Source organism: Engystomops pustulosus, chromosome 1 (assembly GCF_040894005.1).
Source record: "Engystomops pustulosus chromosome 1, aEngPut4.maternal, whole genome shotgun sequence".
Classification (NCBI taxonomy): domain Eukaryota; kingdom Metazoa; phylum Chordata; class Amphibia; order Anura; family Leptodactylidae; genus Engystomops; species Engystomops pustulosus.
This window is the reverse complement of record NC_092411.1, coordinates 211,787,869-211,800,234: the sequence shown is the minus strand read 5'-3', so window position 1 is coordinate 211,800,234 and position 12,366 is coordinate 211,787,869.

The following is a 12,366-nucleotide window of genomic DNA, read 5'->3' as shown; positions in this document are numbered from 1 at the left end:
ATGTGTACAGTGAACCTTGTGTTCTAAATCAACAGGGTCTGCTAGGCTGATGAAGAATATTCCCAGCATGAGCACTAAGACAGACAACATGAAAGGACTGCAGGCAATGGAAAAAAGTCCTAATAACATTACTCACCTAAAAATCGCCTATTACTTAGCAGAATTCATCTTGTGTTATTCATAATTTAAATAAGAATGCTCAGTCTGATCAAATAGTCCTGACTCAAAGTAGACTGGGACATACACATTAATATTTCACTCAAATTCAACCATGAATCCAATTTTATAAGATTCCAATTTTTCCTAAAACTGTTCATATTCATTGACACATTTTTCTCCTAAAAGGAGTTATGTATAAATGTTTGAATCTACATCCTGAATCACTGGTACCAATTTCAGGGTTCCAACCAGATTAAGTCTCCCCGCCCCCATCAATGACGTCATTGACATGTAAACCTCTGCAACCACTCACGTTCTGCGCTACAGCCGTTAAACGGGTCAACATTTCATTGCTATAGACAGGGTAATAGAGACCTGTGGGGGACTATACATATGCAAAATGGGAACTTCAACTAAAATATAGCTTTCTTTACCACAAGAGAAAATGGTAATAAGATCTGCCCAATTTGCTGTGGAATCGCTGCTGCATATTTCACTGGGAATTTCTGTTGAATTTGACATGTGGACATATCATTGAAGGGTTTTAATGCTTTGTATATTTATTGCTCCTGACGTGCTGTATAAAGAATGTATGATTTGCTACTGTATATGCGCTTTCTGCTGCTTACTCAGAATGACATTGATTTTGAACATAGTTCATCCATATAGTGAGCTGTACATATGACTGTGCATGGTTATTACAGCTGTCTAACAAGTTTCTGTGTCTGGCCCTAGTATAAAAAGACATTGTGCACTATTCTTTAAGAATTTTTTTTTTTTTTTATAACTGTACATTGTTGGAAAAAGGAGGTGCAGTTACTGTAGCAAAACAAAATCTTAACTTACTAAACCTGATAACAACTACTTGACACTTTTTTTTATTTTACAGTATGTTGCTTTACAGCGAAGCAATTATTCTCGATTCCATCTAATTTAATGTACGTGTTATGTGTCATATGGACTCTGACAGCTGTTGCTGTCTTGGAAAAACTTCTTTTGAAGTAGGCTTAGGTTTCTCTTAATTTTATATGTTACACTGGCGATATAAGGCACTTAAAAATAAAAACATGCAGGCCCTTGTGTGCTGGAGGTTGTATATATGTCTCACTAAATGTAACAGTGACCTCATATTATTACACCTTCCAAGTAATAAGTACTGTAGATAACATTTTAATATAAAGAAGTTTCAGAAACTTGAATGTTTTTTTAAAATCATTATTAATACAATGTTTTTCTTGCAATGTGCATATTTTTAATTATGCTTGGTTTATTTCGGTTTTTTATTGGTCCCTATATAGGAAGCGGATGCTGGTTAACAAATACTGAGAACAGACAATATTTTACTCCTCATACAGATTTTTAAATTCTGATGTAATGCAACTAAAACTTCCATATTGCCCAATGATGTTAACTAGTCGAGTAACAATTCTGAACAGTGAAATTGATGGAGCAAGAAAAAGTCATGGAACTCAATAGACATGTTAATGATATGTCAATTATTAAAGAAGGAAAAAAAATATTAAAAACATTGTGCAGAAATACAAGCATAATATAACATTACGCAGTATATTATTAATGAGGTTATTAATGGTTCACTGAGAAATGTCTTACCATCCAGACGAGTTCAATGGTAGATAAGTCTAGAGATGCTGCAGGCCATGATAGGATTGTGTGGGCTTCCTCCGTTTCCTACCACACTCCAAAACATACAGGTAGGTTGATTAGATTGTGAGCCCCATTGGGGACTGATTTGGCAAGCTCTGTGTAGCACTGTGTAATCTGTGTGCGTGATATAAATAAAGGAATTATTATTATTAATTATTTGGATGCTTTGAGCAAACAATCCAGTAGAACAATCAACATGCAATATGATGTTGGTGCATGGAAAAATGTCTTTTACGTGGCTCTGTTACCAAATCAAGCTGTTAATGAACCTGAAATGAAGTTTATAGGGGTCTAACTACCATTCTCTATGTCATTCCAAACCATAATACTCCTAGATGGATGTTTTCTGTGAAGGCTTTTTCATGGTTTACACATGTGGCCTCCATACCATTTTCCAATTCTACATGAGACATTAAAAGGGATCCATCAGTGTGATCTTTTGATGTTTTTTTCAGTTCATCATTGTTATTCCAATCAATGGGACACTCAACCTTGAACAATGCTGACATTTCAGCTTACACATGTAACAATCGGTTGAAGTCACAAAACTGGGCTCTCTTAGTTCAAGGATTCTGTCCCTCTTTGTGATGATAACTGGCACATCAATGAATAGGAAGCAATACTCAATTATAAGTAAGTTTTGATCAGATTTTTGAGGTTTTCTGTAGCTGATAAAATTAGTTTTTGCTCTGGCTTTTATGCTCCTCCCAAATGGCACATAGTGGAGCTACAGTAGGTACTGTTAAGTTTCATACATACATATATTGTAAACTGATGGCTTGTAAGATACAGGAGGGAATGTACAGCTCACCCAGATCGCTCAGATGGGTGAGATGATGGAAATCCAGAATGTTAGTTTTGTATAGATTTTATAGGGAATGGCAGGTATGCTGGTTGTAGGGCTTTTCATTCCCATCCCCTCCAGTCCACACCTTGTAGACACACCTCGGAAAAACCAGGTGACTAGGATTGTCCTCGTTAGGTAAGTAGAAGTTTCCTCAGGAGGAGCTCCGGCACTGTCTTGGTAAATGTGAGGATACCATTTTATATAAAATTATGCTATAGAGGGATACCGCTTGAAACGCATCATCTTTTTATGTGCATTTTGCCATCTAGATGGATTGCTTTTTAGAACAAATGCTTTTAGCATGTTTAAATAAAGAAGATGGATTTTATATGAAATTGTAGGCTCACATTCACCAAGCCAGTGCAGGAGCCCCTTCTGTTTTTCTGTTTGCAAACTAGCATCTCTGGAGCTGTACCAGCTGAGCTACACGAGCACGGCCACTTCAATTAATGAACACACAGCAAGAAGGTGAACTGGATTACAAACTTTAGTATTTTTGTCTAATGTTCAGTATATTTAATAATAATTTCTTTATTTATATAGCGCATCCAGATTCTGCAATGCAAATCAGTCCCTGTCCCCAATAAGGCTCACAATCAACCTACCAGTATGTTTTTTGGAGTGTGGGAGGAAACTGGAGGAAACCCACTCAAACACTGAGAGAACATACAAACTTTTTGCATATGTTGACCCTTGGGACTTGAACCCAGGTTCAAGTGCTGTAAGGCTGTAGTGTTACTCACTAAGCCACCGTGCCACCTAAACACACACATGTGTGTGTCTCTGTGTGTGAAACACCCTTCACATCACGATTCAACATCTGAATAAACGCTACTGCCGGCAGCCCTATCAGAACATAGAGATTTTCTAGAAAGACGTCCCCTACTTGTAATTGCCCTATACAAACTAACTGCAGATTTGACCCCAGTGCATTTAAAATTAAATACATTTAGGTATATCCTTTGTTATACAACTTGTTCCTAGTTGTGACCTCTTGATCATTCTCATATACACTTATCTCTCTAGAATGGAATTTGTTGAGCTTCATCATACTGTACAAATACTATGCCACATATTCAGACAATAAACAGAAAAGTGATGCAGCGGCCGGCGCATCACAAAGAAGATGATCTTAACCTTTTCATTGAAAGTTTTAGGATGATGTAGGATTATTATTGTCAGACTGTGGGTCCCAATATAGAAGATTAGAGAAGACAAAACAGGATTGTGGCTTCTTGGCATTGTCAGCTGTTAGGATTTATTGAAAGTTGTCGATGCAGTTGTTCATTGTGCAACTGTGAATGGGCAATGTGTCCATAAATTGCTGAATTGCCAGTCAATATTTAAGAGTCCAGTTACCTTAGACAAATTAAGGTACAGTATAAATTTTCTTTAATGTTTTTATCAAGTTTTAGATATTATAAAACTTTGCAATAAAAATAAATATTTTGAAATAAAATTGTTGGGCGAGTATTTGTAGTAAATTACCCATTACATAATCTTTACCTTTATACCTTTGAAGTAGTAGTTCTCGTGACACAACTGGCCAACAATCTATTTTAAATTGTAGCAGAAAATTGTTCATATTTTTTATTTTATTATTTTATTAAAAGATTAAGAGCAAAAATGATACGTGCAAGTAATACAAAAAAATCAAAGAATGCACAGTATAAACAAACAGTATAAAGTTCAATTCAATAAAGAAGAATGAATAAATTACCAAACAAAACAGAATAATAAAATTCCCAGCTGAAAAATTATCACCTTGGGTGATGGGAATATATAGACGTATGAGAAGTGTTGAGCCTTCTCTGGTAAACTTTCTTATATGTGGCCTTCCCCAACGTGTTGCTGAAAAAATACCTAGTCCTTCAACGTACATTGTCATCTGCAAGTTTCAAGGTAGTAATGCTGTTTGACACAGTAAAATTAATCCAAATGAAATGAGTGGAGAATTCCAAGGTTTGCCATGATGAAGGCACTAACACTGCCATATCGGATACATCAGAAGGCTCTAGAACCCTGAAGTATCTGGTGGGCGGCTTGCACTGGTATATAATTCTACACCAAACCCTGCCGGCTTTAGCCTGAAGGCCATAACAAGTACGCAGATGTCGGTCTACAACTCCACACACCAGTCCTCTCTAACACGTTCTGCACCCTCTTCTAGCCCTTATGCCCACTTGGCATGGAGTTGGCGTAAAGGGGAAAATGATTGCAATTATTAATGTTTCACTTGTAAGTTCTAATAACATATGGGGGCAGATTTACTACGGACTGTGCCAAACTACCAGTTTTCTGGCAGACTTTGCACGTTTTAGGTGCAAACTGCTTCTACAGGTATTTAAGAAGTGCCTGCGCCACATTTGTGGTGCGACTGCCCTATTTTTCATGCAACACATTTCTGTACTGAAATGGTCGTTCCGGTGTTCAGTCGGACCGTGCGCCACATTTATCCTGCAAAGTCCAACAGAAATGTGTTGCACGCCCCATGTTAAAGGTGCCCCAAAAAAAGTGGTGCACTCTATACCGCTACACAAATTGAGGCCACAGTGTCTCACCGCATTTTGCGATTTTTCCAAAGAACCCTTTCAATGAAGAGGGGAGGGGCGAGGAGTGTTCATCCCGTCTCCATCCTCTTCCATACATGAGGCCTTACTGTGTATATAAATCAGTAATGAGTCTTCTTTGCAAATTTTCCTTCCAACAAGAATGGAAAAGCTAGTATGTCATCTCTACACACACCTGTGCGAACATAACACATGTGATTGCCCAATGAAAAAAGTGGGAAAATAAGTGAGGTAATTGAAGATAACTTTGTCCCATAGAGATAAAGTTTAATTTAGAGATGATACCCGATACTCTACTTCATCTGTATTCCCTTAAGTTCCCAACAACTGCAACCTGAATTTTGAGGTTGTCGCATAAGACAGATATCCAAAATAGACCCTCCAAATATGTTCTCCTTGTCGTGGTATAATAAACCTTTAGGAATTCACAATCATCATTGCCTCCAGCTTTCTCCTAAAGAAAATGATAACTAAGACTAACACTCAGCAGAAATATCCTTTTTATTTGAGATCTGATATACTTGTGAGTAACATCTATATTATTCACAGATATTGATATAGGCCATTACCTAAGACATATTACTCATCTGGCAGAAGGAAATGTCCTCTGATTCTTGAACGTGGCCCTGCAATTAGTCATACCCATTGTGTGCCAGTTCTTCCACAAGCAGAGTCTTAAAATAAGTTTGCCTAAAGCATGCAGAAACAGGAAAATGTAGGAATTAGGAAGCAATTTCTAGTATTTCTTAAATTTTATTCAGTTTAAAATTTTGGGGGTTGAAAATAGACTTTGAGTTTCTGAAATATATAGTATTACGGGTTTTAGTAGTTCATTAATCTCTATATAATATAAACACTAGCTGTAATAAAACATCTCAATTTAGAGAGCATATTCATATCCTTCAATAATTTCAATATAAACAGTATAATGCTATAAGTAAGGACTAGGGTGCTGTAAGTCTGAATCATGATATAAAATATAATTTTAATATAATTTTAAACGGATTCTATGATAATTTGACATGCTTGTGCAGCGCTGCGTAATCTGTGTGCGCTATATAAATAAAGAATTGTTATTAATAAAGAATTATTATAAATCCCTATGTGGTTCTTCCCCTATGACTTCCCCATTTAGGAGACCTTTCTAATGGATGTCCTGCGCTGGTGGTCATAAACCAAGAAGTCTATGGGGGAGATTTATCAGAAGTGTCTGAGGTAAAACTGTTCTAGTTGCCTATGGAAACCAATCAGAGCTGAGCTTTAATTTTATAAACAGCTGAGGGAAAATCAAAGGTGAGCTCTGATTGGTTACCATGGGCAACTAGAACAGTTCTGCTTTCAGACTCTCCTGATACATCTCCCCCTATGTCTGTTGAAGTTTTACAGAGAAAAGCATCTAACTCCTAGCCTTTCCAAACATTTACCTAATACTAACCATAAACATAGAGTTTTATCCACAGAATCAGAACCAAAAACCAAAATGGCTTTTAAACTGTTTCTGCCAGTGTATTGCTTTTGGTTGAATTATTTAAATATAGATTTAGTGCATAAAATCTCTCACCACATCCTCCAATCTGAAAATCAGAAGTTCTTCCACCATCAATATCCTATCAAGCCTCTTTCGGTTCCATATGAAACAATATTGTAGACTATTCACACTTTCTACACTCTAATGTACTATTTTAAGGCAAAGGGACAACAAATTCAATGGCATGACAACCTTGGCACAACCCCCATGCTTCCATCCCATGATGACTGGCAAATAAAGACCACTAAACATACAAAAGTTAAAAAAAAAAAAGTTAAACATATGAAATGAACGATGTGCAAAATCACATACACAACAAATTATGGAATCAAGATAGCAAATATCATACAGTTATTACATATAAAGTAGAAACATGTTCCAAAGCACCACCACTTGCAATGCCACCATCTTATTAGATATATCAAGAGGTTGACCATTATCTAGCTTCGATGAAGGGCTTAAAACATGAGTTTAACTTAGAGTAACCTATTTATATACACATGAAAATCTCTCTGAAATGTAAAATACTGTAGTTTGGCCAAATTAAAAGCTGCTCATATTGTACCTCCCAAGGGCACTCAACTACCCTTTCTGGAAAATGACGTTCTTTGTCACATTCTCGTCTATAAACATCAAAAACTAGCAGATTATATTCCACCAAATGGAAATTACCATGATGGAAATGGTATAATGCTATGGGAAGATATTTGAAACTTTGAAAACATTAGATAGCTTTAAATAATTCTTAAAGTCTGAACATTTCAAAAAAGGAAAATTGTGATACACTGTATATACAGGGTAAAGCAGAAAAATAGCCAAAAGCCATAATTACAAAGAAATCTCATATGATGTCTATTGATACGTCTTGGCTGTAAACCGCGAAATACTATTTTATGGGCACTTACCACGCAGGCAGAAAGATAGTCTGCTTCAGAGCTCATCCTAGGACAATATGGTAATGAACCAGAATGAATGGGAGCTAGCTATATATATTTATATCTAAAATTATACCATTCTAAATCCTCAAAAATATGCTATTGGTGATTATTCAGTCAACATGTGTATTACAGTGTAACACCAGAATTCTACCACAATTTGTGTCAAAGGATCGAAGCAAAATGACTAAGTGCTATTTCACTAAAATGCATTTTGAGTGATATACTTTATTAATAAACTATGGTTTTTGGATATTCTTTGATTCATATTAGAATCATTTACTGCAGTTCAAGCAGGCTCCTTCTGAAGAATAGTGGCGGCCTAGCGGACCACCATCCAACACAGGAGTGAAGGGTGAGCTGAATTTTTTATGCTGTAAAAAGAGAGTATGTAAAGAAACATGTAAACTTAACACTGTATTCACTGCATTAGGCTACATTCACACGGCCGTATGGGGGACGTCTATACAGCCGGCGTATATACACAGTATATACATCCCGCATAGACGGCAATGGGCGCACAGCACTATACATGTCCTATCTTCCCCTGTAATATGGCGCCATGCGTCATATATCACTATGGAGAGGGACGGGTGAGCAGCGCTGGCGTGTGCTTGCGGTGTTATGGTACAGCGGGTACATTGTCATATGAATGTAGCCTTAGGGCTATTTTACACTAACACATGCAGCCCGTGTTAATGGTAGCACAACCCCATGGGCTGCAAACAGAGCAGAGGATGTGAGTCCCTGCATTATATAGAAATATAAGCAAAAAGGAGAAAAATTGGTTTGGCCACTGCTTCTGTATTGTGGATTGATGTACTTGTATATGTAAACATATAAGATTCCATAGAGGTATATAAAAATAGGAGCAACGATTGAAGACCAGGAAAATGTGGTGCTCTATTTCCAATAATAGTGAGACTTGTGAACATATGGTCGTAAGAAATGTAGAAAGGAATGGCACTCACCATTCCTAGTAGTTTATTTATTTACAAATACTCACAGTGAACTCTTCCAGGCAAAAATTTCAACATGATGGGAGGGGATCATGTAGTGCAGGACATCACATCAAGACAAAAACTACGCAAAACTGGTGAGTGTCATTCCTATCTTCATTATACAGAGTTTGTATGTGCTCTCTGAGTTTGCATGGGTTTCCTCCAGCTCCTCCAGTTTCCTCCCACACTCCAAAAACATACTGGTAGGTTAATTAGATTGTGAGCCCCATTGGGGACAGGGAATGATCTGGCAAGCTCTGTGCGGCACTGCATAATCTGTGTGCGCTATATAAATAAAGAATTATTATTATTATATAGCAATATAATGCAAGGACATTCGATCGAACAGCCTCACTGGAAATGTTATAGTTAAGACAATTCCGGCGACGTTGCATCACATATACATGGGCTGCACACATTCGTATGAAACAGCCCTTGGGTCAACATTATGTAGATGCTTTTTGGGTATTTATTAAAACCTGTAATGTGTTCTTAGATTAGATACTGTTCATACAAGTGGGTGCTAGTGCAGTATTCTGCATTCTATATTTACAGAACTGGCAATAAAATGAAAAACTGGAAAACTAAATGACATTACCTTACAGGATGAGGTAGAATTTACTAAGCAGCAAGTAAACAGTTATTGAGGTTGGTATGTTGGAAGCATGTATAAAATGGGCAATAGAGAATGTAAACAATTGTAGTGACTGTTCAACTAGGTCAAATCATTTGCAAACTGGAAGGTCTTGAGCAGGCTCGGACTGGCCTGGCGGGGGGCCGGGGTATTCCCCGGTAGGCCCCTGTCCCAGACACCCAGAGCCGGATTGGCGCTATTGGAGCACCAGCGCCGTGACCCGGCCTATTTTGCAGAGGCCCCGGCCTGGCGCTGCAATAGCGCCAATGATAATCTGTTCGGCGCCACCATGGGCCCCGGCCGACACCCAGTAGTGAGGCAGGGGCCTCCGTCCATCCGGACCGGAAGCTCCTGCCCGCGATACTATAGTGCTCGATGCGGCCATTTCCGGCCGCTCGAGCACTATTTCTAGAGCGATGTGGCCGGAAGACAACCCCGGCGCACATCGCTCTTTGAACTTGGATGCGCGGCCGCGTGATGACGTCACCACGCGGCCGCGCACCCTTTCCTGTCCGGCAGCGGCAAGAAGAATGAAGATGCGGGAGCCAGAGGTGAGTACATTTTTTTATTATTTTAACGGCAGTAAAAGATGGTGGGGCCCGGGGGCTAAATATATACAATAATTGAGGGAGCGGGCAGCATATTCATTCATTGTGGGGGCAGTATATTTAATAATTTATTATGGGGGAAGTATATTCATTAATTATGGGGGACAGTATATCCAATAATTTATTATGGGGGCAGTATATGCAATAATTTATTATGGGGGCAGTATATGCAATAATTTATTATGGGGGACAGTATATCCAATAATTTATTATGGGGGGCAGTATATGCAATAATTTATTATGGGGGGCAGTATATGCAATAATTTATTATGGGGGGCAGTATATCCAATAATTTATTATGGGGGGCAGTATATGCAATAATTTATTATGGGGGGCAGTATATGCAATAATTTATTATGGGGGCAGTATATCCAATAATTTATTATGGGGGGCAGTATATGCAATAATTTATTATGGGGGCAGTATATGCAATAATTTATTATGGGGGCAGTATATCCAATAATTTATTATGGGGGGCAGTATATTTAATAATTTATTATGGGGGGCAGTATATTCAATAATTTATTATGGGGGCAGTATATTTAATAATTTATTATGGGGGCAGTATATTCAATAATTGGGCGGGCAGTATATTCAATTATCATGGGGGCAGTATATTCAGTAATGGGGGCAGTATATTCATTAATTATGGGGGACAGTATATTCAATAATTCATTATGGGGGGGCAATATATTCAATAATTCATTATAGGGGGTACCAGTATATTCAATAATTCATTATGGGGAAAGGGGGTACCCGTATATTTATTAATTATTTAAGGCCCAATATATAAAATGGTTGACAAGGGGGGGTAGTATATTAAATAATAAATTAAGGGGGGGCCAGTATATTAAGAGTGTGGTCACATGTATCGCTAACGCTGTGTTTTCCAGCGCAGCGCTAGCGCAAGGGCTTTGCCTCGGCCCGAACCTATTTGCGTGAACATTGACACGAGTTTCACTGGTAACGCTAATGAGATCAGGCTGAGACACAGCTCCTATGCTACTGGTATGTGTGACAGTACCCTTAATTTATTTGGGGCCCGGTATATTTAATAATTAAGGGGGCCAGTATAAATAATACATGAGTGGCCCAGTATATTAACCCCTAAACGCTCCCTGCCGTAATATTACAGAATGGAGCCGTTAAGCATGTGTGGAGAGGGCACAGACTTGAGTTTTGCTGCACATTGCAGCAATAGCCCACTGCTAACACCCAGAGTCAGCACCAACCTGTGAGTTTTAACCCTTTGACCACAGCTGGTGGAGTATATATGATATATCTGTGGAGCACAGTGTGGTCAGTTGTGGTGTGAGGGGTATATATGTTATATGTAGGGGCACAGTGCGGTCAGTTGTGGTGTGAGGGGTATATATGTTATATTTGGGGGCACAGTGTGGTGTGAGGGGTATATATGATATATGTGGGAGTACTGTGCGGTCAGTTGTAGTGTGAGGGGTATATATGATATATGTGGGGGCACAGTGTGGTCAGTTGTGGTGTGAGGGGTATATATGTTATATTTGCGGCACAGTGTGGTGTGAGAGGTATATATGATATATGTGGGAGTACTGTGCGGTCAGTTGTAGTGTGAGGGGTATATATGATATATGTGGGGGCACAGTGTGGTAAGTTGTGGTGTGAGGGGTATATATGTTATATTTGGGGGCACAGTGTGGTGTGAGAGGTATATATGATATATGTGGGAGTACTGTGCGGTCAGTTGTAGTGTGAGGGGTATATATGATATATGTGGGGGCACAGTGTGGTCAGTTGTGGTGTGAGGGGTATATATGATATATTTGGGGGCACAGTGTGGACAGTTGTGGTGTGAGGGGTATATATGATATATGTGGGGGCACAGTGTGGTCAGTTGTGGTGTGAGGGGTATATATGATATATGTGGGGGCACAGTGTGGTCAGTTGTGTATGTGAGGGGTATATATGATATATGTAGGGGTACAGTGTGGTCAGTTGTGGTGTGAGGGGTATATATGTTATATTTGGGGGCACAGTGTGGTCAGTTGTGGTGTGAGGGGTATATATGATATATGTGGGGGTTACAGTGTGGTCAGTTGTGGTGTGAGGGGTATATATGATATATGTGGGGGCACAGTGTGGTCAGTTGTGGTGTGAGGGGTATATATGATATATGTGGGGGCACAGTGTGGTCAGTTGTGTATGTGAGGGGTATATATGATATATGTAGGGGTACAGTGTGGTCAGTTGTGGTGTGAGGGGTATATATGATATATGTGGGGGCACAGTGTGGTCAGTTGTGGTGTGAGGGGTATATATGATATATGTGGGGGTTACAGTGTGGTCAGTTGTGGTGTGAGGGGTATATATGATATATGTGGGGGTTACAGTGTGGTCAGTTGTGGTGTGAGGGGTATATATGATATATGTGGGGGTTACA